The following is a 25868-nucleotide window of genomic DNA, read 5'->3' as shown; positions in this document are numbered from 1 at the left end:
TCCAGGAGGGAAACCAAGAGGCATCTTAGGCACTTCCCAAGCGCTCACTGAAGTGGTTTGTTCGATATTTTAAATGGGAAACACTTAGGGAAAAAAAAAACCAAACCACTCTAGCGACTGCAATTGCTTTTAGATAACCCTGTGAATGTACTCAGGCTAAATTTGTCTAGATGCCTGTACAATTTTAATTGTATGCTTTCCACATCTTTTTGGTAATAATAATCAAACAGTGTCTGAAGTACACAGAAAAGGTGCGGTTCAGACATACGCAGGTGCGGGGCTTTATTCCAATTTCATATTCAGGCAAAACTCACATCGATTTTTAAAGCAGTTTAGCTTTAACAGGGAAAATAAGAACCTGCTGTTCATTTGCAGTTAAAAAAACCAAAACTTCACCGTAAGTGACAGGCACAACGCACGTTACGGCTTCGTGATTTGCTTCATGATTTATAGATTTTTCATATTTATCACTGAAAGTGGCCATGGGACGATCCTGGATCGGGGAGCACACCCAGCACAGGGTGCTCACCTCGGAACGCAGCTGGCAGCCCTTAATGGAAACGTGTTCCCTAAAAAATCTTCGTGTTTGTATTCAGCCAGGCGACCCATTTTAACAGGCAGCCCTAGCTGCCTTTGAGCCCGTGTTAATTATCATTAAAGAATGAGTCATTAAAAGTGCTCCTCCTCTCTCACAGCCCTGTTTGTGTGCATGAATGGATTATGCTGTTGCCATTGATTTCAGCAAACCGTGACTGGGGCTGTCTAACTGGTGGAGCTGAAGGAGCCCTGAGGGACATCAAGTCTTTCAATTCTTTTATATTATAAAACAGCAGTGTCCTCTCCATAATTAAGGTTTAAATTTGCTGTCCAAAAATCTAATTTTCTGTTAGCTCACCATTAGGAAGTGATAGCTGTTGTCCATCGCACTTGCTGGCGTGGCTGGCAGCCAGTTTTTCTCCCAGACAATTCAGCCAGTTGTGCTGCTCCCAGTCTCTGCTGCACCGTTACTGGCACGGCGACACAGGCTTCTCCGTCAAAGGAGAGAAAAACGGAGAGAGAAGAGTCAGAAACCCGCGGGAAGTGTTCAAAATATCGGGGGAAAGCACCATGAACGGCACCGAGGGGCAACAAACTGCAACTTAAACCAAAGGGAAACTTCCTTTTTATTTGAAAAGTGGTCCATTTGCAAATGTCTGCCAAAGTCTGAGAAATTATCAGGGTCTGAAAAAAAAGGGGTAGGTGTTTGTAGGAAAGATGAAGGCATCGGCTCTCACTCGGGTAGGGAAAGCAGGTGAATCACCTGAGGATGAGCCCCTCGGTGCCGGGTGGGATGTGGGTGGGATGCGGGGGCTCCAGCCCATGGCTCTGCACCCCCAGCTTCTCCTGGGGGCCTTCCCCCAGGCACCATCCTCCAGGCACGCTCCCCGCAGCGTGGCCAGAGCGCCCCGTACAGACACCCCAAGCCAACACGGGTGTCTTACAAACACAGGAGTTGGGCGGCTGTGCTGCAGGAACTGTTTTTAAAGCTGTTCAGAGCACCTGTTTGCATTAAGGCTCAGTTCTTCTCTTGTCCCAAGCCAGCACGTGTGCTCAAATGCAAAATTTTAACCGCACCATCTTCTCCTTTCCCTCCTTCACTGAATATAAATCCAGGCCAAAGCGATACTGGTGACTGCACAATTTATCCTCCCTGTAATATATTTGTAGGGGGCTGCTTTCTTTTATGGGACACCTTTATTTTTTAATGCCAAAAATTAATTGTATTTTTATCGCTGAGGACCAGACACAATCACTGAGGAAAGAAACCAAAGGAAGCCCGAGCTCTTCAGGACTAAGCGTATCCATCAATTTGGCCACCGGCAGCTTGGGACCGATTCCGCCGTTATAGAACGTATTTTTAGCACATGGAAAAACAGTGTCATGAGCACATGATATGAAAAATACACAAAGCAATATATCATTTTTATGTCCTTTATTCTATCATAATCAGGTTAGGATTTTTTTTTTTTTTTTTTTTTTTGGAAATGTCTCCAGGGAGGCAGCCTGGAGGAACGTAACGGCCCATTGAACCCGCGGCGGGTGCGTGCAGGAGCGCTGGCAAAGCCGCTGCCGCGCCGAAGGAGACGGACACGGGGCCTGAAGCTAAGTTAGGGATGGTTTTACAGCCTAATGTAAGTGTACTTGTGCATAAAACCTCAGTTTTATGCTTTATTTGCAAACGTACCTTGAAATAATGGATTGGCAGCCCCCGCTCTGGTTCGTTCCTGGATGCTGAAAGCTGGTGTGTAAATCCCATTTAGATACCACTGGCAAATGAGGGGATGAGCAACAAAAATCACCAGGTAACTGGAAAAACACAGGAAGAAGCAAATACACGTTAAAAAAAATACAGAGTCTTGGACAAAAAAAAAAAAAAAAAGGAAAGATACACATCTACAAGGTGACCTGATGGGGCAGAAAATATTTTGGAGGTGAGCTCTATCCAGAAAAGATAGGCTGGGCTGGGAGGGGCCAGACTGGAACAGAGCAATTTGGCTGGTTTGTAGTGAAGTCTTGAAAATGAGAGAGACTAGGCTGTGAAATAATCTCCATAGGGAAAATGATAAAAATTCTTTTATTTATGACTCGTACTCTAAACTTGAGCATATATTCCCTATGGGGTGTTGCTGCAGTTACAAGAAGCCGGACCTGGGTTGCTGATGCCACGTCTCCATCGCTGCCGGAGGAAGTTCCCTGGTTTAGCTAATCGCTGTGTATCGCTGAAGCTGCGGGAATGAGAAATGCCAATCATGCTGTAAATATTAATTACGCATAAGAACTACTCAGAGGTTATCAAGCAAAGAAAACAAGCTCAGCAATTTCAGAAAGTGGAGAAAAAAAGGCAGTTTTCTTTAATTCACTCCCCTGCAGAACACCACGGGCTGTTTGACAGCAAGGGAGACGTTTCGAATCCTGTTACCCATTAGGGCACGTGTGTGTGTAATGGAACTGCCACTCAAAGCTTTCAAAATATAGATTCGGTGTTTCACAAATCCATCCAAACTCTCATTAAAACCCCTACAAGGCTAATGAAAGCTACGTCTCCCCTTCCCTTTGCCAAATATAAACGTCGGGCTGCTGAAGAGCCCGCGTTCGGGGTGGAGGCGACCACCGAGATCATTCAGAGCTGAGCCTACGCGGCCGTCACACACAAACCACCCTTTGTCTCACACCATTGGAAGGGACAGGAAGACGGGGCTGACACGCGTTCGTTTGCAGAGAGATGCCCCACAGTCTAAGGAATCTCCTTCCCCATCCACTTGTACCCAGCAGCCAACACTCCCTGGTTCCAGCTCTCTGGTTTTCACTGGGGCATTCCCGTGCCTTGTTGGAAGAGAGGAAACCACACGTTATTCTTAAGTAATTCTGTTGTTTGAGCACACCGTGCACTTGCTACCACTTTTCCTCCTTTTCAGACGGTACACCGTGACCATTTTGATACATAAATGACACCTTGAACTCGAACAAAGCATATCCACAGGATATTCTTTAAGTGAGAAATGAATTACCTTAGAAAAAAATGTGGTGTTATTGGAAAATGGAGCACAGCAGGTATTAGCTAATGATACCTACCTTTTGTCATACCTTGGACAAAAAAGGAAAATATATGCATTAATTAAAGCAGACTTTAGGGAAAATATTATTAACTGGTGCTATAATAAAAGCCAAAGGCTCCCAGGGAGCTCCGCTGTGCTGTGGCAGGGCTGTACAGCGGGGCTGTGTGGTTGGTTTGATTAAACGCACGAGGCTCGGCGCTTGGCGAGACGTGGAACAGCACCCGATGGCCCTGGAAGAGGGATAAGAAGCGTGGGACCCCGCAGGGGACTCTGGAGACTCAATACAGCTCGGAGGTGGGCAAGACTTCAGCTCCTGACTAAATGCTGCAGCCTAAACAGACCCCGCTTACCCACCCGCAGTGGATAAATGGCAACCCCACGCTCAATCCAGTGACTTTCCTAGATCAAAGAAAGGTGGATCAAGGAAGAAACCCACAATTTCATATATTCTATCATCTAAGCTCTTTCATATATCCTACCTAAGCTGGTGAAAGTGGCCCGTGGCACAGACCGTACTTGTGGGAGTTCAACCGTACCCACGGAAAGTGTCAAGTTAGACTGTAAAAACACTTTTAATAAAAGATTGCTGCCAAGTATCGATGTTCTGTCATTTGCAAGCTAAAATCTGGGAGCATTTAAAGCACTGTACTATTTTTAATTTTGATTAAAGGCCCATACTGCGCAGCAATGTTGGCATCCCACTACTACCACGGCTCAGTACCACGTACTGTAGATCCAGGGCTTGTACCTTGGTCCTAGCTTTGCTGCCCAGCGGGGCAAGGAGATAACAGCTTGTTTCATATCTCGGCAGCGCTGCAAAACTTCATTCCTCTAATTGATCGAAAAAGAGGGGTTTTAGCGAGCTCTTGAAAAATGTGAACTGTCATTGACTCAGCCCAGCGCTTTGAGATGAAAACTCTACAATAATTAATTCTGCTCTTAACCAGCCTAAGCAGGATCAATAGTCCCTGCTTTAGCAAGGGAGTTGGGGTGTGAGAGGCAATTGGCTGGTGGTGGAGCGCACCCAGTTCCTGGCCAGGAGCATGCTTCTTCATTTACTCTTGGAATTTTTATGCTGAAATGCCAAATGAATGCTGCCCAGAACGTGCAGCGCCGTGAAGCAGTTCCAGCCGTTGTCTGTCATTGCCGCGCTCTGCCTCGGAGCCAGGGCACACTCATCCTCATCTTCGCCGCTTGGACCCCTCCGGGGATGCACCAGGGAGGAGGTTTCGCCACGGTGTGCACGGGAAACAACGCTCAATCAGAGAAACAGCGATCAATTTAATAATAAAGTGGGAGTTCTGTCGTTTCCAGAAGATGTGAAACACTTTTTCTTAGCACAGCAAAGGGAGGTTATAACTTCCAGCAAGAACTCCTCATCGCACGGCCAGCGCACACTATGTCTAAACAGCCCTGGGCAGACACTTTCTTCAGGCTTGAAAGCTTCCAGAAAAGAAGATTCCACTATTTCCCTGGATAACTGACCCCAGAAGTTTTCCTTAGATCTGACCTCAGACACCCGGACTGCAAACTGACAGTTTTTCACGATCCATCGGCAGCAGCCGGGGAAAACAGCGGGTCGTGCCCTTCCTTGCCTTACGTGCCAGCTATTGGGCGGAAAAGCAGAACTGTTTCTCATCTAGTTCTGACGTTTCTTTGGACCAGAGACTGTCACGGGTTATTTTCTACTTGGTAGAGAGGTTCAAAGGGAACATTCACCTTGCAGTCATCAACTTAGAAGCAAGGGTGGGCCCAGGGGAGGAGATTAACGGCAGGACACAGCACTGACGACGACTCCCAGCGTGGAGGGGCGTTCCTGTCCTTCCTCCACCCCTGCGATGCTGCCACCTCCTCCTCCTCCTCACTACTCATTGCAGGTGCCCGAACCCCTCAGCCTCACGCCACCCTCCAGCTGCATAAGCTCTTTTCATATTTTAAAATCAGGAGCACCAGTGGGTATGGAGATGGCTGGATGTTCCTCATCATTTCCCGCTGCCGCGCTGAAGGAGGAAGCCCCCAAGCAAAGCATTCGGCAGTTGTCTCACTTCATCAGCAGAGTTTGTTTGTGTTGGATCATCCCCCAGAGCCACTGTGCTCCTGAAGAGCTGCCTCTGTCACCAACACCTCAGAGAAGTCAGTCAGCCAGGCGAGGATTGCCTTGGGAGCAGAAGGGAGCACGGACAAATCTGGCTTATTTCCAGCAAAACACGGCTGTCTTCTGAAGATACCAATCCAAAACCGGTGCACGCGGAGGTGAGTAGCTCAGAGTCGTATTTTAACAACCCTGTGAGTCTTGGAAAGAGCTTGCCAAGGAGCAGTAAACTCCTCGCTGGAGGTGGTAACACCTCTGAGGTGTGTCGTGGAACAGAAATATTAAACATAGTAAGATGCGTATTCAGGTGCCACAGAAAGACCAGTGTCACCATTTGTCATCCCTTAATTAATCCATTTTTAAATGACGTTGTGTCTAGAAAAATATCAGATATGGAGTTTAATTTGTTTCCCGTCTACGGACATTCAGCCACGACTGTTCCAGTGGCTGGTTATCCTCAAGGTTCAGAAATTACAATTTTTGTCCAGATATACCTCATGTCACACATGGATTTCTGTTTGGTTTTTTTTTCTCCTACAGTGGAAGGCTCTACGTTACCGATTTCCATTTCACGTATGAGGCTTAGAAATGGTGAGCCCTGAACTTCCTTTCAATTAACCAAAAGACATGCTTTTGGTAGCACAACTGTGCTCGTAGCACTTATCTGACTCTTTGCCAAATAATCAGTGTCCTTTTTTTTTTTCTTTTTTTAACTTGGGATGTTAGAACTGGACACAATGTTCCAGTCACAAAGCAACACAGCCTCTCTGCCCCATAAATCTGTATTCTTCTGTTTAAAAATGTGTAAGGATGCTAATTGTTCTTTTGGTCCCAGTTTCACACCTACCTTCAGCCAATTCCATCACAGTGACATAGAAACCCCTTCAAAATCCTAGTTCCTAGGGCACAGTCCAAGAGGCTATAAACATCACCCGCCTTCTTCATCCTTACATTTTCCATGTTAAACAATATCAAAATGGACATTGCATGAAGGGTAAAGCGTGATTGAAAACATCTATCTCGTATAAAGCCACGTAGGTCAGCAGCAGTTGTGTTGGCCTTTGGTAATCCATCATTTCAAAGTTTTGCTGCTCCCCTGTCATGCTTGTCCATGGATGGACAGACGGACAGGTGGGTGGATGGATGGATGGGATGGAAGGCTGGCTGGCTGGCTGGCTGGCTGGCTGGCTGGATGGATGGAAGGTTGGGTGGGTGGATGGATGGATGGATGATTAGGTGGGTGGGTGGGTGGATGGATGGATGGATGGAAGGAAGGTTGGGTGGATGATTGACTGATGTGCAGTGATTAGCAGGGTTGCTCCTTGCAGGCTCCCAAAGCTTTGGCACAGTGTTAGACATGAAATATCACTTTATACCTCTGGGCCTCTCCAAGCAGGCTAGAGCTCATTCAAACAACATCGAGAGCCCTTCGCTTGTTCTTTACATATTTTCAGAACAAATTTGTTTAACATAGAAATGAAGGCAGAAGCCTTCACTCCCCATGACTAACAGCTGTGTTGTTCCTATCCAATAATCTAGTAACAACACCATAGATAGTATTCTTTCCTTTACTTAAACACTTCTTTTTTAAAGTCTTGATGCACTGTTTTCTGCTTGCATTTCTCTCCCCTTTACTCCTTTATTTTACCAGAGTGTCTGGTTTCCAATTTTTACAGTAAGCATTCAGGTTTTTTATTTAAGATAAGCCTGTACGCAGTCGTTCTCACTCACCTTATAGGTCAAGATCATTTTTCTACAGCGGGGTATGTGGAAACAGTCCCAACACAGTGCTGCAGTCCGGGCTGAAAAGGAAAGGGAGGAGTTCCCACCGTGTCCCTCTGGGTGGCTTGGAACAGACGTGCCTCCGAGGAGATAAACTGTACAGCCCCGGGGCCTGCCAGGGTTTTCCCTTCAGCTTCAGAGCAGTGCCCACCCTGTCCTCTCTCCCACCTCCAGCTGCTGCCAGTCTCCATCTGCCTTCTGGGGCTGGCAAAGACAAAACCTCTGGCCAGTTGTGCCCCTCGAGGCATCCCCTTGCTGCCTCAGACCTGGCTGGTTACCTCCCCGCTGCATAAGCTCTGAATTCAGGCTCTTCCCAATCCCCATGGCATCTTGAGTTCTGCAAACAAAAAGCTTCCCGTGATAATATTTGAGCACTGAGATTAACCCACACCTGATACATCCCTGATTCTCCAGCTGCATTTTAGCATTGCAGCTGCAAAACAGGGATGACAGACTACTGTATTTCCCATCTTAGAAATGTGCAGTGTTTAACAAGATCTCTGTGATGTGATTATTTCAGGAAAAAAAAAAAATCTGTCTTGTTCCTTCCAAATCTAAAAGAAAAAAACCAAATTATGGAGTAGAAAGCAAGAATGTCATGTATTGCTTATGAAAAAACCTACAGTGCAGCACAAAATTTGGACCGTAATTATAGTGTTACACTTACCTTCTAATTTTGCTCTCTTCTGATACATTTTTAGAGAAATGATTGATAAGACAGACACTTTAATCCAGCACAGCAATGACTTAATGAGACTGTAAACCAGACATACCGCATTGCTATAACCACTTGATAGGAGCATAGCACAAAGTACCCATAATGATATGCTGGAGGCAGAGTTAATTTAAGAGTCATCAGTTATTCAGCCACCTGAGTACAGCTGCCCTCATTTACATGGTGAAAGCCCCAGCTCTGTAACACAACGATTTTGTCTGGAATAGAAATCCAAAATGGGAAAATGGAAAAAATATTAAAGCCGGTAGTAAAACAGCTCACACGAGCGGGATATTTGTTGTTGAAAGAGAAACGGTAGATTGATCTAAAGGTGATAGATAGTCACACTTACGTACTGGGCACTCTTCCAAGGAGTAACAATCCTGGAAAAATTCCTCCCGGAGAGAAGGACGTCCGTGGCACAGCCCTGGGTCCGTGCAGTGAGTCATCTCACAGGGCAAGAGGAGACGAGAAAGGGCCTGAACGAGTCTCCGGGAGCTGCAAGTGGCCGTCCTTAAATGGAGAAAAAAAGGGTGGTGGTGGGTGTGCGGGCTCAAGAGGGCTGGAGAACTTTGCCTTTTATAGCTGGTGGTACCTCTGGCCTCTCTAAGAGGCTCCTGCTTTCAGCCCCTCATTTCCTCTGCGTCCAGGACAAGGTGTCACCCGGGAGCGGCCCTGCTAAACGGAAATCGGGTCGGCGGGTGTCGGGGACAGGACATCACCTCTCATTGCTAAACTGGGGGCTCTGGGCCACAGCGGCGTCTCCTGCTTTGTCCTACAAACGCTCCAGAGATGCACATTTCCCCCAGTTGTGCTGTCAGCACCCCCTGCCCTGGCAAGCCACCCCTAGAGCTTCGGGGTGCGGTAACACCCCAACGCTGATCCCACCAAATCGGTGTGGGCTGTGGTAGCCTGTGGATTCCATATGTTAAAGCCTTGGATGAAACCACTATAGCAAGTGTAAAAACACAAATTATGGTAGATGTGGCAAAGTCTAGATATATCCTGTCTACACCACCAATTTATTTCCTGAACCCCGTTCCTGGAGGAGCAGGCGGCGGTGTGGGGGGTGGCACCTCCCTGCTTAAATATTCCCACGCGCTTTCCTCCATAATTCTGTACAGTTGTTAAAAGGACCACAGATTTTATCAGGAGCAACTTAAAAAGTTCTGTGGTTCAGTCACCCAGAGGACAATCTGCCCGATGCTCGTGGCAGCCCCGAGCGATGCTCGCACCTGCGGAGGCCCTGCAAGGCTACTGAAAATTACTGCCACGGCCGCTCTCCTTCTGGCATTTTTAGCACTAATTAAATTCTCCCAGATTAAAGTATCCGCAAATTTTTGCGCTGTCTTTGCTGGTAACGTGATATGGAACAGCCATAGCTAGCGGTGCATTAAAAGCTTTATTTTTGCTCTCTTTTCTTTGCTTCATGTTGCTTATCCTACCAGAGAAGCACTTTTAACTTTCTTCTGCCTGTGGAGGACTGATCCACACTGACCCATATATTGAAATGTAAATCAGCTGAAATGACCTGACCTGCTCGGTTGAAAAATACATGTGTTGGTACTTCTGCGTTTTGACAGGTATAAATAATAAAAAATAAAGCAGGTATGTACACATTTAAAAACAAAAAAACTACACTGCCGCAGGGCAGAGGCCAGAGGCCCTCGGAAGGTGCCTGATGCAACCCAGGTTTCTATGGAAGGGAGTAATGAGAAACCTGTCCCGTGCTCTGTCATTTGGAAATCGTCCTCTGCCAACAGCAGCGAGCACAAACTGAACAGAAACACAGATAAAAGCAGGTTAAGCACCACAGTTGGTCCAGCATCCCTCCAGTGCTGCCCACCGAGTCCCCGCCACCCGCTTCTCCTGCCCCCCAGGGCGAGGACTGGTGGGAATCGTGGAATCATTTAGGTCAGAAAAGACCCTGAAGACCATCGAGTCCCCCGGGAAATTCCTCCCCTGGAAGCCCAGGGGGCTGCTTCATCAATCACACAGCACGAGCAGAAAGTCCTCTGACCGCCAACCAGCGCCACTTCGGGGAGATGAGGGACATTTTTCTTTCAGGGTGAAGATCAGGGAAGGTGCAAATAGCGGGGTATGACCAGGCAATGGGGGCGAGGGAAAAGAAATAAGTGAAATAATTCTTTCAGCTCTCAGCTGAAGCTCTGAGCAACTCCAAGGACTCACTGAGAAGCGGTGAGCGACCTCGGCTCCCGCTGGCACTCGGCAGGGTTGGGGGTTATGGAAGGAAGAAATAACAAGGCGTTATCTCCCTCAGTCGATCTCCAAAGCCCCTTTCCCCTGGCGCTGGATCACAAGGAAAGCAAAACACCTTAAATCAGCTCCTGCCCATCTCCTCCTCATGACAAAAGGAACGCGCCGGCTGATAGCGCAGCAAGGTTGTAAAATATTGCTGTTTAAAGATGGACACTGTGCTATGAAAACGCTTCAACCACTGTTTATGTTTCCAGGGTGAGATTTGCCATTCTCCCTCCAAATCCCAAGGCAGATTAATAGGGACAATTAATTTTCTTCGGGTCTTTGTTCTTCCACCACCAAAAGATAAGCCTCTGTGTTTCTTTTTCAGCCGGCGTTTTCTTCCTATTCAGTAATCCACAATAGGAGGAGAGAGAATGGGGGAGAGAACAAAGCCCCCGCTCGGAGCCAGGCGCCAGCCCGTTTTCAGAAGGGGTTGTTCCTGGGACAGGAGGACAAGATGCAATTCATAAAGTTAAAGGTATAATTAAACGAAATGGAGTTTTGTAGCTTTGCGAGATAATAAGAAAAAACCTACGTTCTTTTAGAGAACAAGAGTTGGCTTAAATATTTAGAAGAGGCAGACGATCAATGCACGCAACGTTTTCACAGGTAAAGCTGCTGCGGCTAATTCATAACGTTACAGATGAACCTGTCACCGGAGCTGACACTACAAATTAAATTCTGTATTCCCTCCGCAGCCGTACCAATATCAGCTATATTAAATCCGTATTTAAAATAGCTTGTTCCATGTAGGGCCAAATCGAAATGGCTCAGCGCCTTGGTAACAGCTTCCCACCCACAGATCCTCTCCTCCGGTCTGGCCAGTGCCGTGGTCATCACACCCAGCCTGTGGTGGCCTGTGGGCCCGGTGGCAACTGGCCAGGGCTTGCCTCCACGGCAGCAGCATCTTCACTTGCAGGGTGTCCCTGCTCTCGACAAAGGCACAACTGGCTGGTTGTGCTGGAGCAGGACAGGGCTGGCCTGCGGTCCTTCCACGCTGCCACCAGCAGTTGCATGAAACGTGGTAAAATTAAGTAATATAACGACAAAATAAACAGCACCGTGTCCAAATCGGTGATGCCAAAGCTGTAAGCTTTGCAAACGGGGAAGGCACTCTGTCAGAAAATACATTTGGGAAGGGGATTATGGTAAAAAACTTGTGGGGTTTCTTTTTTCCCCTCAAATAATGATCTTGACCCACAGAACTTGATACAAAACACATTTTTGCACGTGCAGCCACACGCACAAAAACACATCTTCATAACCCGGGTGGGCAGAGAGGGGGGTATGGGGTTTGCATTTTGATTAAATATTCTTGTGTTTCTCTAACGCTTTGACCCTTGCCCACTGGAAATCGAGAAAGCTCCATTCCAACGTGTGCAGAAATCCACCCTGACTTGGCAGATGCCTGTATCCCGGAGGCGGCCGCGCTGTGGTTCTGCATAAATCCTGTTGCCTGTAACATCTTCCTTTTCTAATCAGAAACGCTTAAGAATTCTGAGAAGTTCTACTTAATTCTATGGAATGATGTAACGAAAAGGGGCCTATTTTAAATTAAACACTAGTTGCCAGTAAATGATATTTCAAGTATTTGGGCTCAGAAACTGCACTTCAGTATTCCTGCAGCTTTTCTTCCTTTCACTTGACCCAAAGAGTGATTTTGGGGCGAACAAGACAACGTATGGGAATCTTCCTTTGAAAACGGCCACGTTATTTATTACATTTTCTGTGCTTCAGATATCTAATAAGTGCTAAGTAATATCCTCGATATTTCAATAGCAATTTAGCATGAACATTTATCCTAGATAAGTAAAAAATTCCATGTGCATGCTGAGAGAGAAAAAATGGAGCCTGAGCTGATGAGCAATTTTGGTATCACGCATCAGCCGTAAGTAACAACTCCAGGGGCGCCGGTTACAGCCAGCAGCAAAACGGGCTCGCTCAGTTACGGTCCAGGGGAACTGTTAATGCTCCTATAAACTATTTGTCACCCGTAATAACGAGCGACTTGGAAGGGATTAGGTTTTACTGCCCGACCCACGATCAGCAGTCCCCCGACTGTACATCTTCAGTTGCTTAAAAAAATAGGAAATAAAAGCAGAAATTATCTCCTAACCACTGGTAGCTATTTAAAAAAAAATAAAAGTGCACTATTAGATGCATCATTTTGCCATGTCTTTTAGATTTTATGGCTGGAGTTGGGATAAATGAACAAAGTAGGCCAGAATGCAAATTAAAAAAAAACTGAAGGAAAAAGCTAGAAAGAGAAGAAAGCGTAAAGCACAGAGTGTGGCTGCTAGAAGCACCATCCAGGGACCACCCCATCCCCTCCCCAGGGCTGCTTAGCTCACAGGGAACAGCCTCGCATCCCTTCCCCGAGTCCCACGCAAAAAATAACGTTTCCTTTCCCCACTGCATCCCCCCCGTACCCGGAGCCGCCGGCAACGCTCCCCAACGGCCCCCGAAGATCCGGCGGCATCTGCACCCAAAAAGGTCCTGGTGAAGCAACACCAAGAGGCTGCAGCTGGTTGGAAACTCCCGTATTTATAGAAGGGGGATGTTTATAGGAGCCCTGCCGCGGCTGCCAACCACGAATGTAAATCGTGACGATGGCTGTTATTAATAATAGCAAACGGACTCAGAGCCTTCCCGCTGGAGGTGACCGTGCACAAGGCTTTACCCCTGGGCGCTTTTTTCAGTTGTTTTAAACTGTCTCAATAATATGAAACCAGCAGTTTTCAGCAGAACAAACGTAGCTTCAGGGGCTTCTTACGCCCGTGAAGCCCCAGCCTGGGCCGAGCTTAAAAGGGGCAGCAGAGGGGAAGGAGTTACCTTCGCAGTGGTTGTTCTTCTCCGTTCACACCTTGACTCTGCTTGCAGAACTACCGGGCTGAGAATATCGGGAGTCAACTGACCATCAATGTCATTCCCTTCCTTAAATTGCTCCCGTGCTTTACTCTTCACGATACGCTTCGTTCCTCAGCTCAAGGTCTCATTCTGCAAAGGTAAGGCAAGTCAGAGGTCTATGACAAAATGAGACAGTTCACTGATCGCTTTATTGCGCCCCCAGTTTATGAACCCTGACTATTTGACAGCAGGGAGGGAGGTCAGCGGCTCCCTGTGCCGGGGAGAGCAGCGCCGAGTGGCGGCCTCAGGGGTCGGGGCTGGGGCCGGCGCTGTTGAACATTTTTCCTGGGGACACGGACAGTGGGATCGAGGCACCCTCAGCAAGTTTCCAGATGACCCTGAGCTGGGTGGTGTGGTTGATACTCTAAAGGGAAGGGATGGGCCATCCAGAGGGACCTGGACAGGCTGCAGAGGGGGAACCACGCAAACCTCATGGAGTTCAACAAGGCCAAGGGCGAGGTCCTGCACATGGGTCAGGGTGATCCCCAGAACAAATCCAGGCTGGGCGAGGAGGGGCTAGAGAGCAGCCCCCAGGAGAAGGACTTGGGGGGTGGGGGGTGGAAAACTGATTGTGAACCAGCAATGTGTGCTGGGCTGCACCCAGAGCAGGGTGGGCACAGGGCCGGGGGGGATTCTCCCCTCTGCTCCGCTCTGGGAGACCCCCCTGCAGGGCTGGGTCCAGCTCTGGGGCACCAACAGCAGAAGGACACGGACCTGCTGGAGCGGGGCCAGAGGAGGCCACGGAGATGCTGGGGGGGCTGGAGCCCCCCTGTGAGGACAGGCTGGGAGAGTTGGGGGGTTCAGCTGGAGAAGAGAAGGCTCCGGGGAGACCTTAGAGCGGCCCCCCCAGGGCTGAAAGGGGCTGCGGGAAAGGGGGGGAGGGATAGGACAAGGGGGAATGGTTTTAACCTGACAGAGGGGAGATTTAGGTGAGATCTGAGGCAGAAAGTGTCCCCTGTGAGGGGGGTGAGGCCCTGGCACAGGCTGCCCAGAGAAGCTGTGGCTGCCCCCTCCCTGGAAGGGCTCAAGGCCAGGTTGGACGGGGCTTTGGGCAACCTGGGCTGGTGGAAGGTGGCCCTGCCCGGGGCAGGGGGTGGCACTGCAGGGGCTCTGAGGTCCCTTCCCACCCAAACCAGTCTAAGATTCTATGATGCTATGATTCCAACTGCCTGAGATTTTCCTAAGGCTCATGAAAATATAGCTTGCTGCCGTTCTTTTTGTATTTTTAGAATCAGTGCTGAATTTGCATGAAAGAGAAAAATGTATTTTGCCTAATTAGAAATCATTAATTTGAGGGAACAGATGGAACTGTTTGTTTGTGAGACAGAGATCTTTAGTTTGGTCTGTAAAGGATACATTGCATCTGGGTAGCATGGACAGTTTTCAACTCCTTGCTACACGTATTTAAGGACCATTTGCATTTGGGCAAACACTAGAGAAGGAGCTTAAGGCACTCAGATGCTGGAGTGCTGGAGAAATTTGTCATTAACCTCCCCTGATGCTTTGGAAAATACCGTTATACCATCTCTGGCAATGCTTTAATTCTTCATGAATGTGGCAATTACTAATGCTGCTGCTGCTACTATGAGCAAACCCTAGAGAACAAGAAGATATATTCCATCCCTACCCATGATATAGGATTATTTAGTTGGTCTCTAGCTGCTTTGGTAGAAGCAAATATATTGGTTATTTTAGACAACTACACGACCTCCTCCTTCAGCTGCAGAGGGTCTCACCACTTCCTACAGTCATATCCTAGGACGGTCCTTGTCTCACTGAAGGAGCGGGGCCCCTGCGGTGCTGTTGTGGTTGGGTTTCTGCCCCCTCCTGCTTGGGGAGGTTGGAATTGCCACAGATCCCATCCGTAGCAAAACTTAAGAGCCCAACTGTTTGTCCAAGCAGGTCGTGTTATGTTGATTTTTAATCACTTAGGAGGAAGTCAAGATCTAGAAGCGGTCACGTTGCATCCGTGACACCAGATGTTCACATCAGCACAACCCCAAGGTGATATAATCGTGTCTGGATCTCACCGCTGCTTCCCAGTGGGACTGTAAGGGTGTGGTGTTGGTACAGCACAGCAAAAACCACACAGAAAACATTCTGCTATTTCAGTAAGCTCCCTGCTGCATTTGAGCACAAATACCAATATTTCCCTTTCGGAAACAACTTGCTCGCTAGATGAACATTCTATAGGAATCGGGGTAACGACAAACACAACTCAGCAGCCATACTCCTTCAAATGCCAAGGATCAGCACTAGGAATACATTTTCCACTTATCATCTACGTGTTTTATCCTCACACCAGGGAAAAGTTCACTTCTCCTTGGCAGGGGGCTTCTTTCAGTCTCTTAAAATATTTTTCACGTTTACTTTTTTTTTTTTTTTTTTTTTTTTTTGTACTTCTTCTCAGGAGATGGAGCCTGACTGCTGATGGGAGCCAGTGCCAGGCAAATGCCTGCCAGGTATTTTTCTTCAGTTTCTGAACATGCAAATTAAATTTCTGTGGCTACCATGTGAATTGAGTTAAAACAGAAAATAAAGGAAAACAAGGAGGCTTGGGGCAGGCTGGAGGCTTTAGTCATATCTCGGTTTAAACTGAAAAATAACCTACTATTGCAGGGTCTTCAGAAAAGAATTAGAAAATGTCCAGGATATAGAAGAGAAAAAGATGGATGATCTTATGACAGAAGAAAAATGAACAATAAAAATCCGCTATTGTCCAGTTGTCTGAGGGAGAGAGGTGGCCAGTCTGTGCTTTCTGAGGCTTTTTGCTGAATATAATGTAATTTCTCAGGCATGTTACTGTCTGATAACTGTGGATAAAGTGTTTGTTTCAGAAAAAAATTAGTATGGTCAGAGAGCTATGCATAAGAAAGGCTCATATAAACTGATTAGCAGTGAAAGAAGAATGGAGATGCTATCTTGGCTGCTCACACAGCTTTCTGAAAACTTCCCCGCAATAATTATACTGAATTATATTCTCAAATACAAAGCCCCACAGATAGCCTTTTATACTGAATTAAAAATCACAAATCAGGAGCCGATTCAAACCACAACTCATTAGCACATGTAGAGACACAGGAATGAGAAAGGAGTTCTTTTTTGAAAAGGGTTGAAATCAAAGTTGTATCTGCCAGTTTGCTCCCTGAGCTCAGGCTCAGCTTCATCTGAGAAGGGACTAGCTGGTCCCTCAGTGAGCACAGGGAATGAAGCTGCCTCTTGGATTTGGGCTTAATTTTGCAGCCTCTTAAGGGAGACACACCCCAAATCCCCAGGAGACCTCCCAGTTAGAAAAGCAAACCTGGTTATTCAGGGCAGAGCGGGATAGCCTGCACCAAGGGTTAACATGAAGCTCAAGTTAGCGTTAGTTTAACCTTAGGTCACCCTGTCTCCTTGCCGTATCTGCTCACCAGTTAGAATTTCCCCTAAGAGGTGAAGTTCCCCTGTTTCTCCTGAAGGCCCGGACCCAGCTGTGGTTCAGCTCCCCAGGATGTGGGATGGTGCCAGCCATTCCCTCCTCCTCCTCCTCCCTCCCAGCCTCATCCCTGTCTCCAAGGTCTCTCTTGGGAATGCTGAACACTGATTCAGTCTTCACATAAAGCATCACAAGCATCCTGCAAATCACCAAGGAAATGATGGAGCCTGATTTAGACCTACTCTTAAAACCCATCTCATGCTGGACAAGACCAGGATTTCCTCCTGATGCAAAGGCAAAACCCATCACGTGCAGCCTTGCCTTCTCGTCCCCTCTGAAGGGGAGATTTGAGGCCCTGACATGCTGTGGCAGAGGGGAGTAGAGGCTCAGACGAGGAGGATGGAGCACGAGGTCTGAGCAGGGGAAGGTGCAGCACAAGCAGCTTTGGAGAAGATGCTTCAATGAACCGTAGATCAGATATTGTATCCCTTGACTCTGCTTCTCCACTCTCTTTTCTCTTCCCTGCGCTGCAGCAGACATGGCAAGACAGAGCAGCAAGGCTTTCCCTGATCCAGTCCCTTGGGGTCCCCTATCATCACCTCCCAGTCACAATCTCATGCAGGACAAGGACCTACTGCTGCACCCCAGCTCCAATGCCAGCCCCACGTGTGACAGGTTTGCCAAATCAGGGACACAGACCAAAGCCTACTGGGACCAGCAAAAGCGTACCCCAAGGCTTCACTTAGCTCTGGCCTGAAGCCTGGGTCCTACTCCTCATCTGATAGAGGAGAAAAGTGTAACCCCACAGAAGTCCTAAACCCTAGGGAGGATTTCACCATGCACTAGCAGACAGCAAGGTAAATAAAAGCACAGACATGTGACAATTTGGGAAGTTTTTATACCCAGATATAATATAGATGAGAAGGACCATGCTCATGTGGAAAGCAAAAAACCACAGGCCAGGTATTTTTGCTCTGCCAGGTCAACAGCCTACCTCTGCCCTACTGCTGCTAAAGTGCCTGTAGGAAAGGCTTTGAACTGGTCAGGATGGTCCATTTGGGCTGGTCTTCACCTAAAAGGGTGCCTCTCACGGCCAGGAAACTCACCTCGGTGGTAAAGATCATCGGCCAACCTCTTGGTTCCATTCCTTTGCTTTAAAGAATGGTTGCGTTATTATTCCGGCAGTTTTTCTAAGACTTCGGGTCTGGAAGATTTCACCAAAAAAGTATATTCTGGAAAGTTTTGGATAGAAATAACAGATATACAGTAATATAGTCAAGCAACCTGGACATTTGGAAAGCTGTTGTTTGTAGTTTTGTATCACAGGTCATTTAAAAATGCTGCTCAGGTTCAGAAAACTGCTTTTCTGAAAATAACACTTACTTTTCAATAGAGTCCAATTAGTATTAGCTAGAATATGTTTGATTTGGTAAAAAAGTGTTTCAAGCACTAGAAATTCTTTATAGAGTGACCTACTTTAAAATCAAGATTAAAATAAACCATTTACTTAAAATGCTATTTTAGAAGAAGATCTGAGAACTGGGAAACATTCTGAATAAAGACAATTCTTTAATTCATGGCTTTCCATCAAGCGTCATAATTTTAAATTTAACTACACGCACTTTCAGAAATTAAAACCAGTGACTCCAACAAACTTCAGAAGGATGGCAGAAGCTCTTGGACAAGCTGACAGAAAATTAAGACGACATTGACTAGCAGTACATTAAGACTGGAAGCATTTCAGTTCTCCAACAGCCACACAAAGGAGAAAATGAAACGCCAACCGTGGATACCAGCAGAATGGTTTCCCTGGCAATTGTAACTATGCAAAAGACTTTAATTTCCTTCCATCTGCTTAATACAAGCAAATATTTAAGCCTATCAACTGATCTATAAAGATTAGCTCAACTGTAATCACACCATCTTATTAATTTCAAATCACAGGGCCGTACCCAGAGGAACAACGCGACCACGTACACACCTGTGAGCATTTCAGTGGCCTGGGTGGATTATTCCCTTGCGTACAGCTCCGCAAGTACTTTCATGCTTTCTTTGATTCAGAAGACAAAAAGGCAAAACAATCAAAGGCAGAACTGGGAAAAACTGCATAGACCCAAACTGGGAGAAACTAATGAGGTTTCTGTTTGAAAGCTGAACTTCCCCCAGTGCCGGTGGCCAAATTAGATGAACATTTCCAGAGAAAGAAGAACATGCAACGCTCGTCTGGGACACACGAACCATTTTTCTTGGCTGTTGTTGTAAGGGGAGGGGGTTTTGTTTGCTTGCACTTTTTTTTTTTTCTTTTTTTCCAACACTAAAATCACAGCCTGGTGTCACAGGCTCTAATGTATTGCTTCAGTTGCTCATAATTAGAGTTACTTATGCCAAAGAGGAACAGATTGATCATTTCATCTGAAGGCAATGGAAACCTGTTCTGGCCCCAGTGCCAGGGGATTCCATAATCCTGGAGGGAACATTCAGAACAGATCATTGCCCAAGCGCAAATGTGCGTTGGCATGTGCAAACAAAACTGATTGGGGGTTTATTAATGATAATTATTTCCTATGAATGAGTTGACTGTTCCGTGTTTTGTCTTTTAAAGAACACCAGCTACCTGGAAATGATGGCTCGTGGGAACTGCTTTTACATTCCATTGTTTTGAATCAATGGGGAAAAAAAATAGACAGTGTATGAAGATTAATTCATAAAATTAAAGGAGGAGAACTTCACATTTTATTCTTACATCAAAGGAGAGGGAAGACTTCACGACAGAGGAGGCAGCATGGATGATCACTGTGCATAAGGGCCCTTGCAGGAGGGCACAGGCAGGGTCGGGGGTCCCACTGCCGAGGCCCTGGTGTCCTCCTCTTTTTGGGTTAGAACAGATCCCACAGAGCCATGTCAAACCTGCCCCCTCCCCTTGCCCCAGAGAGCCCCCGAAGGTCGCTGTGAGCAGAGCGCCCTCGCTTCCATTTCTCAGCATCAGGGAGGAGGGAGCTCACGGGGAGCAGCGGGAGCTCATCGACGTGAAAAATGTTCCTGTTGTTCTGCTAATATAGGGAAGATGGATGAGGTTTGGTTTGCTTTGAGCCTCTATCAGTTTAAAAGTAAAAAAAAAAGTCTATTATTATTGCTATTTTTCTGAAGGGTGTATTAAATTTCAGCCATCCTACATGACGGTTTAAAATGAGCTCACTAGCTAACTTTAATTAAAAGGAAAAAAACCCCACAATCTAGCTTTGATTGACAGCTATGTCATTGGATGTAATTAGTAACCTTTCACCATGCACTCTGAAGATGACAGATGCGGGCTTCATTCCAAGCCCACGTGCCCCCCACGTGCCATTCCCCAGCCCGCACGGGGACTGGGGCTGCTCCCCGTACCCCGAGGGTGCGCGTGGGGAGCGCTGCTCTCAGGGAACCCGCGTGGGGGGAGACGGCCCTGCCATCGCCGTTTGCTCACCACATCCCCACTGCAAATAGTTCTGAGGGATCAGATACTTTCGTCACGTCTGGCCCTCCCAAGTGAAGCCTGCACACATGCCAGGGATCGGGGCGACGTCTGCGCGGTGGCCACCGGCTCCTTGGAGATTTTGTGCGACCGGAGGCCTTTTGCTAAGGCCAACATCTGATCTCCTGGTACAGAACCATAGACACTTATTAGACAGGTACCATCAGAGCATATAGAGACTGAAAAACAATCACACAAGTCCACCATAGAACCACGCAATGATCCCCATCAGGGCAGGCAGGGTGCCAGTAGCCAAGTTCACCAAGTACTGTAGGAGGTAGCCTATATTAACATATTTTTCCTTTTTTTTTTTTACCCCCTTGATCTCCACCTTCCATCAATATATTTGCCTGTATCATTCATGGTGGATGTTGTAAATAAATGGTGTTTTCTCTGCCAGTAGCAGTACCCCAGCCCACTCCTTGGAATTTCCTACAACAGCGGGGAGCACGCCTGAATCCCAGGAGCTCCCTGAAAGCTTGGTAGGATCTATAAAAAGAAATAAATAGATTGGTCTTCTCATCAGTCTGAGAGCAGGGTTTTGACCAAAAATCTGTCCTCTATATTAATTTCTTTTTTCTCCCTTGATCTCGTTACTTGTATTTTTTTGGTTTATAAGTCTGTGGCTTGGGCAGACGGCTCCTGGCCTGGCAGTGCTGCCCAGGGCCCCCGCAACCCCTCAGCATTGCCTTTTGCTTTAGGGCACCTGAGAAGTGACCCTCAGGGCTTCGAGTTCGGGGCAGGCAGGAGCCCGTCGGGCAGCACCACACCAGTATTTGCATCCTGCTCACACCACGGAAAGCACCACGGAACAGGGCACAAAGTGGGTTTGCAGCTGCCAGATTGAATTAAGGAATAAAATAAGTCGTGGCTCCGGCAAACAGACAAACCCAGAAGACTCCTCTTAATTTCTGGGCAATTAGGATGCTTGGCTAAGACTTTTAGCAGCCTCCAAGGTCCTGTTTAACCCACAAGGAAAAGGAAATGAGTGAAATGCTGGAATAGGCTGGGTTTAAGGGAGGATGGCGTGTTCATCTTGCAGGTATCCTGACGTGGTGCCTCAGGGCAGTCAGCTCAGGGTTTTCAACCCGGAGACAAAAGCTACTAAATTGTATTCACAAAGATGTAAGTGCCTGAATGCTGATTTTATGGGAAAAAAAAATTACCTCTTTAGGCACAGAGAAGCAGACCCAGGTCAAGCCTTCCCAGCACAGCCCTATACCACATGCTGCCCCTATTTGTCCTACAGAAAGACTATTTATTGTCAAGTACACAAGTAAGATATTAGCTACAAGCCTGATTTTCAAGCCTTATCACGACCATTAGTTACAAAATGAGATCAAGTAACTTACTCTAAATGTTTGGCACAGTCACTGTGGTCTGTGGGCAGGCTGGACGAAGCACAGAGTCCAGGGTGGCTTCTCCTGGAGATCACTACGGCTGATTAGTCCCCTAATTCCTGCAATTATTAACCTTAATGAAATTTTGCTCTCTAATAGCTGCATAGCTATTGATTTTTAATTGTTTTGTTTGTGCCTTGGATTGATTAATATCAATTCTGAAAGGCAGGCACAGCAGGAAGAGTCATTTGTCATTTGCAAATTAACATGAAAACGAGATGAACCCGGTAAGCTGCCGTGCATGAAGGAGCTGCTGAGAACATCCACGGACCCCTCGCCGTGAGCATCCCCGTCCCAGATAGCTGGGGGCCATTAAAGGCTTTGCCTGGAGGGGAGAAGACGAGATGTGAGATCTTTACCTGCCCTTCACATCTCCTTCACTTACACCACTTTCTACCTCCTTCTGCTCGTGCTCTGGGCGCTGCTACCAGCAGTGCAAAACCTGGGGAGGCAGCAAGCAGCATCTTCATGCCTAAAATCAGCCAGGCTCTTGGGAAACCATTTTCTCTATTTTTAATTATATTCCATAGATGATATTTAGCATAGTCTTGTCTAAAAGTTATACGTAGAGATGCCTAGATAAGCGAGGGGTATTTAAAGTCACCTGTTCAATTCTGCTGTGACTTGTGTTCATTTCAGAGGGGGGAAAACCCTGAGATGCTGAGGGGGTCTGCACAGCCGTGGGGTCCCTGCGCTTGCAGTGCCACACACAAAAATCCTCCTACAACATTAGCCCAGGAAATCAAAAGTGAAGCTATTGTCACCGAGTCTGCATGTATAGAGGTCACAGCATCCGAGCCACGTCTGATGTAAAAAAAGATGAATTCCTTGTGACGTATCCAAGATGTTTCTTTAATTTGGATTAAGCAGCATCCCTGCCTAGATCATAAACAAAACCCAAAGCTTTAAAATCCCTCACACATTGGCATATTTTCTTCAGATGAAATAACCATCAGGTATAAATAAAGGAGCGATGCTAAACAGCGTAATTAAAAACCAGATAGAGATTAACATCCAATAACAAGAAGCAAGGGAGGAGCAGGAGCAGGACCCAGCCCTTCCCTGGGGTAGTCACCAGGGTGTGTTGGGGACCACTCAGGGCCTTGGGTCGGCGCCACCCTTGATACCACGGTCCCGTTACTGCTGCCACCGTCACCCAGGACGCGCTGCAGTGCTTCGGCCTGAGGGCTCCCAGGGCAGAGGAATCTTCTTGGCCCCAGTCTGTACCCTTCTCCTGAAGGAGGTCAACGTGACACCTAAGAAGGTACAGTTCCATCTCTGGCATCCCACCCGCGGATGTTCTAGTTCGGTTACTTGCACCACTAGGCACAAGCAAGGGGAGCCCGTTTGCTCACAAACCAACCCCCGCAGCTCTCCCACTTCAGGCTGGTTTACCACCAAAACGCCCGAGAGGACACAGGAGGCCGGGCAGTTCCAGTTCTCCCCCGAGCATCCCATGGCAGGGACGCGGGGGTGCAGCACATGGCTCCCTGGGTGCCCGGGTGGGTGCCGGTGGAGGGTGAGCCCCAGCCCGCTCCCAGCATGCGTGGTGGGGGCTGCCATTTGCTCTGGATTAACGTCTTGCCAGGGCACGTCCCTCCTTCCTCCCCCTCAGCAGCCTGGGGAGCCACAGTCCGCAGCAACTGGCATTTCCACAGGCTTTAGCATTTACCTTTTTAAAATTTTTTTATGTTAGCACGTGTGGAAATGCTGAGTCTTAAGGAAGAATACAGCTGTTCAAAGTATTTCTCTTCCAGCAGCCTCCTGTTCACAGAAGGGATTCTGCTTACTCAATTGCTGTTGAAAATTTAAATCTCCTAGCAGAAAACTGCAAAGCAAAGTGCAGCAAAAGTCTCTGCTTGGCTTTTTGAAACGTAGAGAAAATAACTTTACACACAGGACATACCTGTGAGGTGTCTCGCTCCCAGCTGGGGCGTTGCCATAAACACCCAGAACATAAGAAATTCGGCATCAATGAGAGGGGCAGGGTAGAGGCCACAGCCCCTCAGTCTTTACAGTTTCAAAGCTTTCTCAATTTTAACAGATCCACGTTACTACTCACTTTCCAGTTGGCCAAAATAACGCAGGTGGTGAGAAGCAGGAGGTAGTTCAGTCTGCCTTCCCAAGTGGGATTTTTCTAGTGTTTTGTGTTGGTGATGGAGTCCCCTGTACCCTGCTGGGAGGAATATACGGTCTGGTCATAAGACAGCAAGTTCCTCAGCTCTGTTAAAAGTTTTGCTGAAACTTCTGTAAAGTGGAGGTGAAATTTAAGAAGTCTTCTACAGTAATAGCCAGCAAGTTACTATACATAAAGCAAAATATTTTAATTTTTAGAATTCAGGAATTAATTTTCTTTCACATGCTTAGAAGATTAAAGAAAATTAGTTTTATGCTCCCCATAGATATGAATTACTGTGTTTCATGTTGACATTTTACACAAGAAAGTATTAACATAGAGAAGTTTGGATCAGATACGATTTCCATGCTGTCTCTGGATGAAATGGGTTGCTCACTGCATACAAGTCACAGATTCCGTAAACCAGGAATGGGTCACGCTCCTTTTTTAATTCCAGAAATCATCAGCTATTCTCTTTGTGCTGGGCTGGAGTGAAGATACGCTCATTTTAGAGGCACAAGGACTATTAGCATCAACACAACAGGCTGTTGCCAACATGTCCTCACTGCCTGTACCTGCCCATGACGTCTCCTTTTGCTCATTTCTGTCCCACTCAAGTGAAAAACCAACCCATTTTTTCCTGTTTACTGTCATTCTGGCTGGAGGGGACTCCAGGATCTTGTAGGGCACGGCTGGAGTCTGCTGGTCCAGCTACCACAGATGGTACTGCCAACCGTGAGCTGGCCCTGCCTAAGCGAGGTCTCTGCTGTAATGGAAAATCCCCCGGGGCCAAGCAAGACACTGCTTTTTGTACTTTTCTCAGACGCTATGACACTGCTCCGTGTTAATTAGCTTCTCAGAATCGAGGTGCTTCAACGTGCAGTTCCGAGCAAGCATTTTGACAGAAATTACGCCAAGATCAAGCTCAGCAGTACAATACAGCAGAGCCGTGCCTTTTCTTCCCAGAATTTCTCTATTTGCTCCCCGTGGGGTTATGGTGAGGCCACCTCTCACGATGGCACAGCTCCAACACTGCAGGATGAGGTCAGGCTGCCCGGCGGGGACTCCGATGTGACACCCCTTGCCAGCGTGCAGCCCCCCAGCCTGCCAAGGCTACAACCTCCCCAGGAACAAGCTGCTGCAGACCCAGGCATGGCCCAGCTCACAAAGAGCTCACCCACCCTTGGGGAAGATGCTCTTCTCTTGCACCGCTGCCATCACTCAGCTGTTCGCCGTGAGGGGTGATGCCCCCGACAGCAAATGCGGCTCTGAGCAGCTTAACCCTGCCAAGGATCAGTGGGAAGAAGAAAACCACCATCGTGGATGGTCAGTCATAACTCACATACCTCAGCTGTGATCTCCAACTTCACCATGTGGGTTCTCCTCCAGCAGAAGCCTTTCTGGCAGAAGCAACTGGCTGCCAGAGCCCCATTTTCTTCCCCAGGTGCAAAATTTGCTGTAACACTGCAGTGGCTCCAGGTCCGGGTGCCTAACACTGTGCCTGAGGTTAAAAACACACCACAGTTTCATCCTCTTATAGTTCCCAAAATCAACGTTAGCAAACAGAGTGAGAACTGAAGACTCACATGCTGGAAAAAAAAAACAAAAACCAAACAAAAACCAAAACACCTCATGGTTTCCACTTTTGAAATAGCAGCGATATTTTTCTAAAATATTATTTCTCCATGGAAAATAAACTTAACATGAGCTAGAAAAGCAGGTGAACAAGTAGACAAAAGAAAGGAAACAGCTACAGTAAGCATAAAAGAAAGCAGGTTTTATTTAGGCTCTACAATGAATGGAGAAGAGTGTCCATTTGTCTTATTAAAGTGGGAAAAGATCACTATGTAAAGTTGGCAGTTTTCCCACTATAAAGTGGGAAAAGACCACTACGGTTGTCAAGACAGTTTAAATTTATTAGTTTCTCTTGAAAGCCTTTTGGAGGGGATTCCTGGTATTACAGTGCTCTACTTCTCAAAACCTCTGTTAAGCTGAGTTTATTTAAAAAAAACCAAACAAACAAACAAACCACAACTAGTTTTTCCTATTAGCTGCCATTTTGGTTTGAGGGG

General features: G+C 47.1%; 2 long non-coding RNA genes across 4 annotated transcripts; both read right to left on the bottom strand.

Moving 5' to 3' along the window:
- Positions 1-405: 405 nt before the first annotated feature.
- LOC113482348 lies at positions 406-19100 on the bottom strand. Of its 3 annotated transcripts, XR_003398831.1 has the most exons (8): positions 18751-19100; positions 17876-18001; positions 8542-8698; positions 7639-7807; positions 7420-7490; positions 2225-2346; positions 896-1025; positions 406-550 (listed from the first exon to the last, which is right to left on the bottom strand). It is a non-coding gene; the product is annotated as an uncharacterized LOC113482348 (long non-coding RNA). The 3 variants fall into 3 exon arrangements; XR_003398832.1 differs by lacking the exons at positions 406-550; positions 896-1025 and adding an exon at positions 2119-2136; XR_003398830.1 differs by lacking the exons at positions 406-550; positions 896-1025 and having other exon boundaries at positions 1668-2346.
- A 952-nt stretch (positions 19101-20052) lies between these two features.
- On the bottom strand, positions 20053-25281 carry LOC113482350. The gene is made up of 3 exons (XR_003398833.1): positions 25143-25281; positions 23743-23856; positions 20053-20405 (listed from the first exon to the last, which is right to left on the bottom strand). It is a non-coding gene; the product is annotated as an uncharacterized LOC113482350 (long non-coding RNA).
- Between the last annotated feature and the right edge of the window lie 587 nt (positions 25282-25868).

Source organism: Athene cunicularia (assembly GCF_003259725.1).
Source record: "Athene cunicularia isolate RWA chromosome 7 unlocalized genomic scaffold, athCun1 chr7_part1, whole genome shotgun sequence".
Lineage (NCBI taxonomy): Eukaryota > Metazoa > Chordata > Aves > Strigiformes > Strigidae > Athene > Athene cunicularia.
Note: the sequence above shows the minus strand (reverse complement) of the source record. Positions and strands in the feature narration are given on the sequence as shown.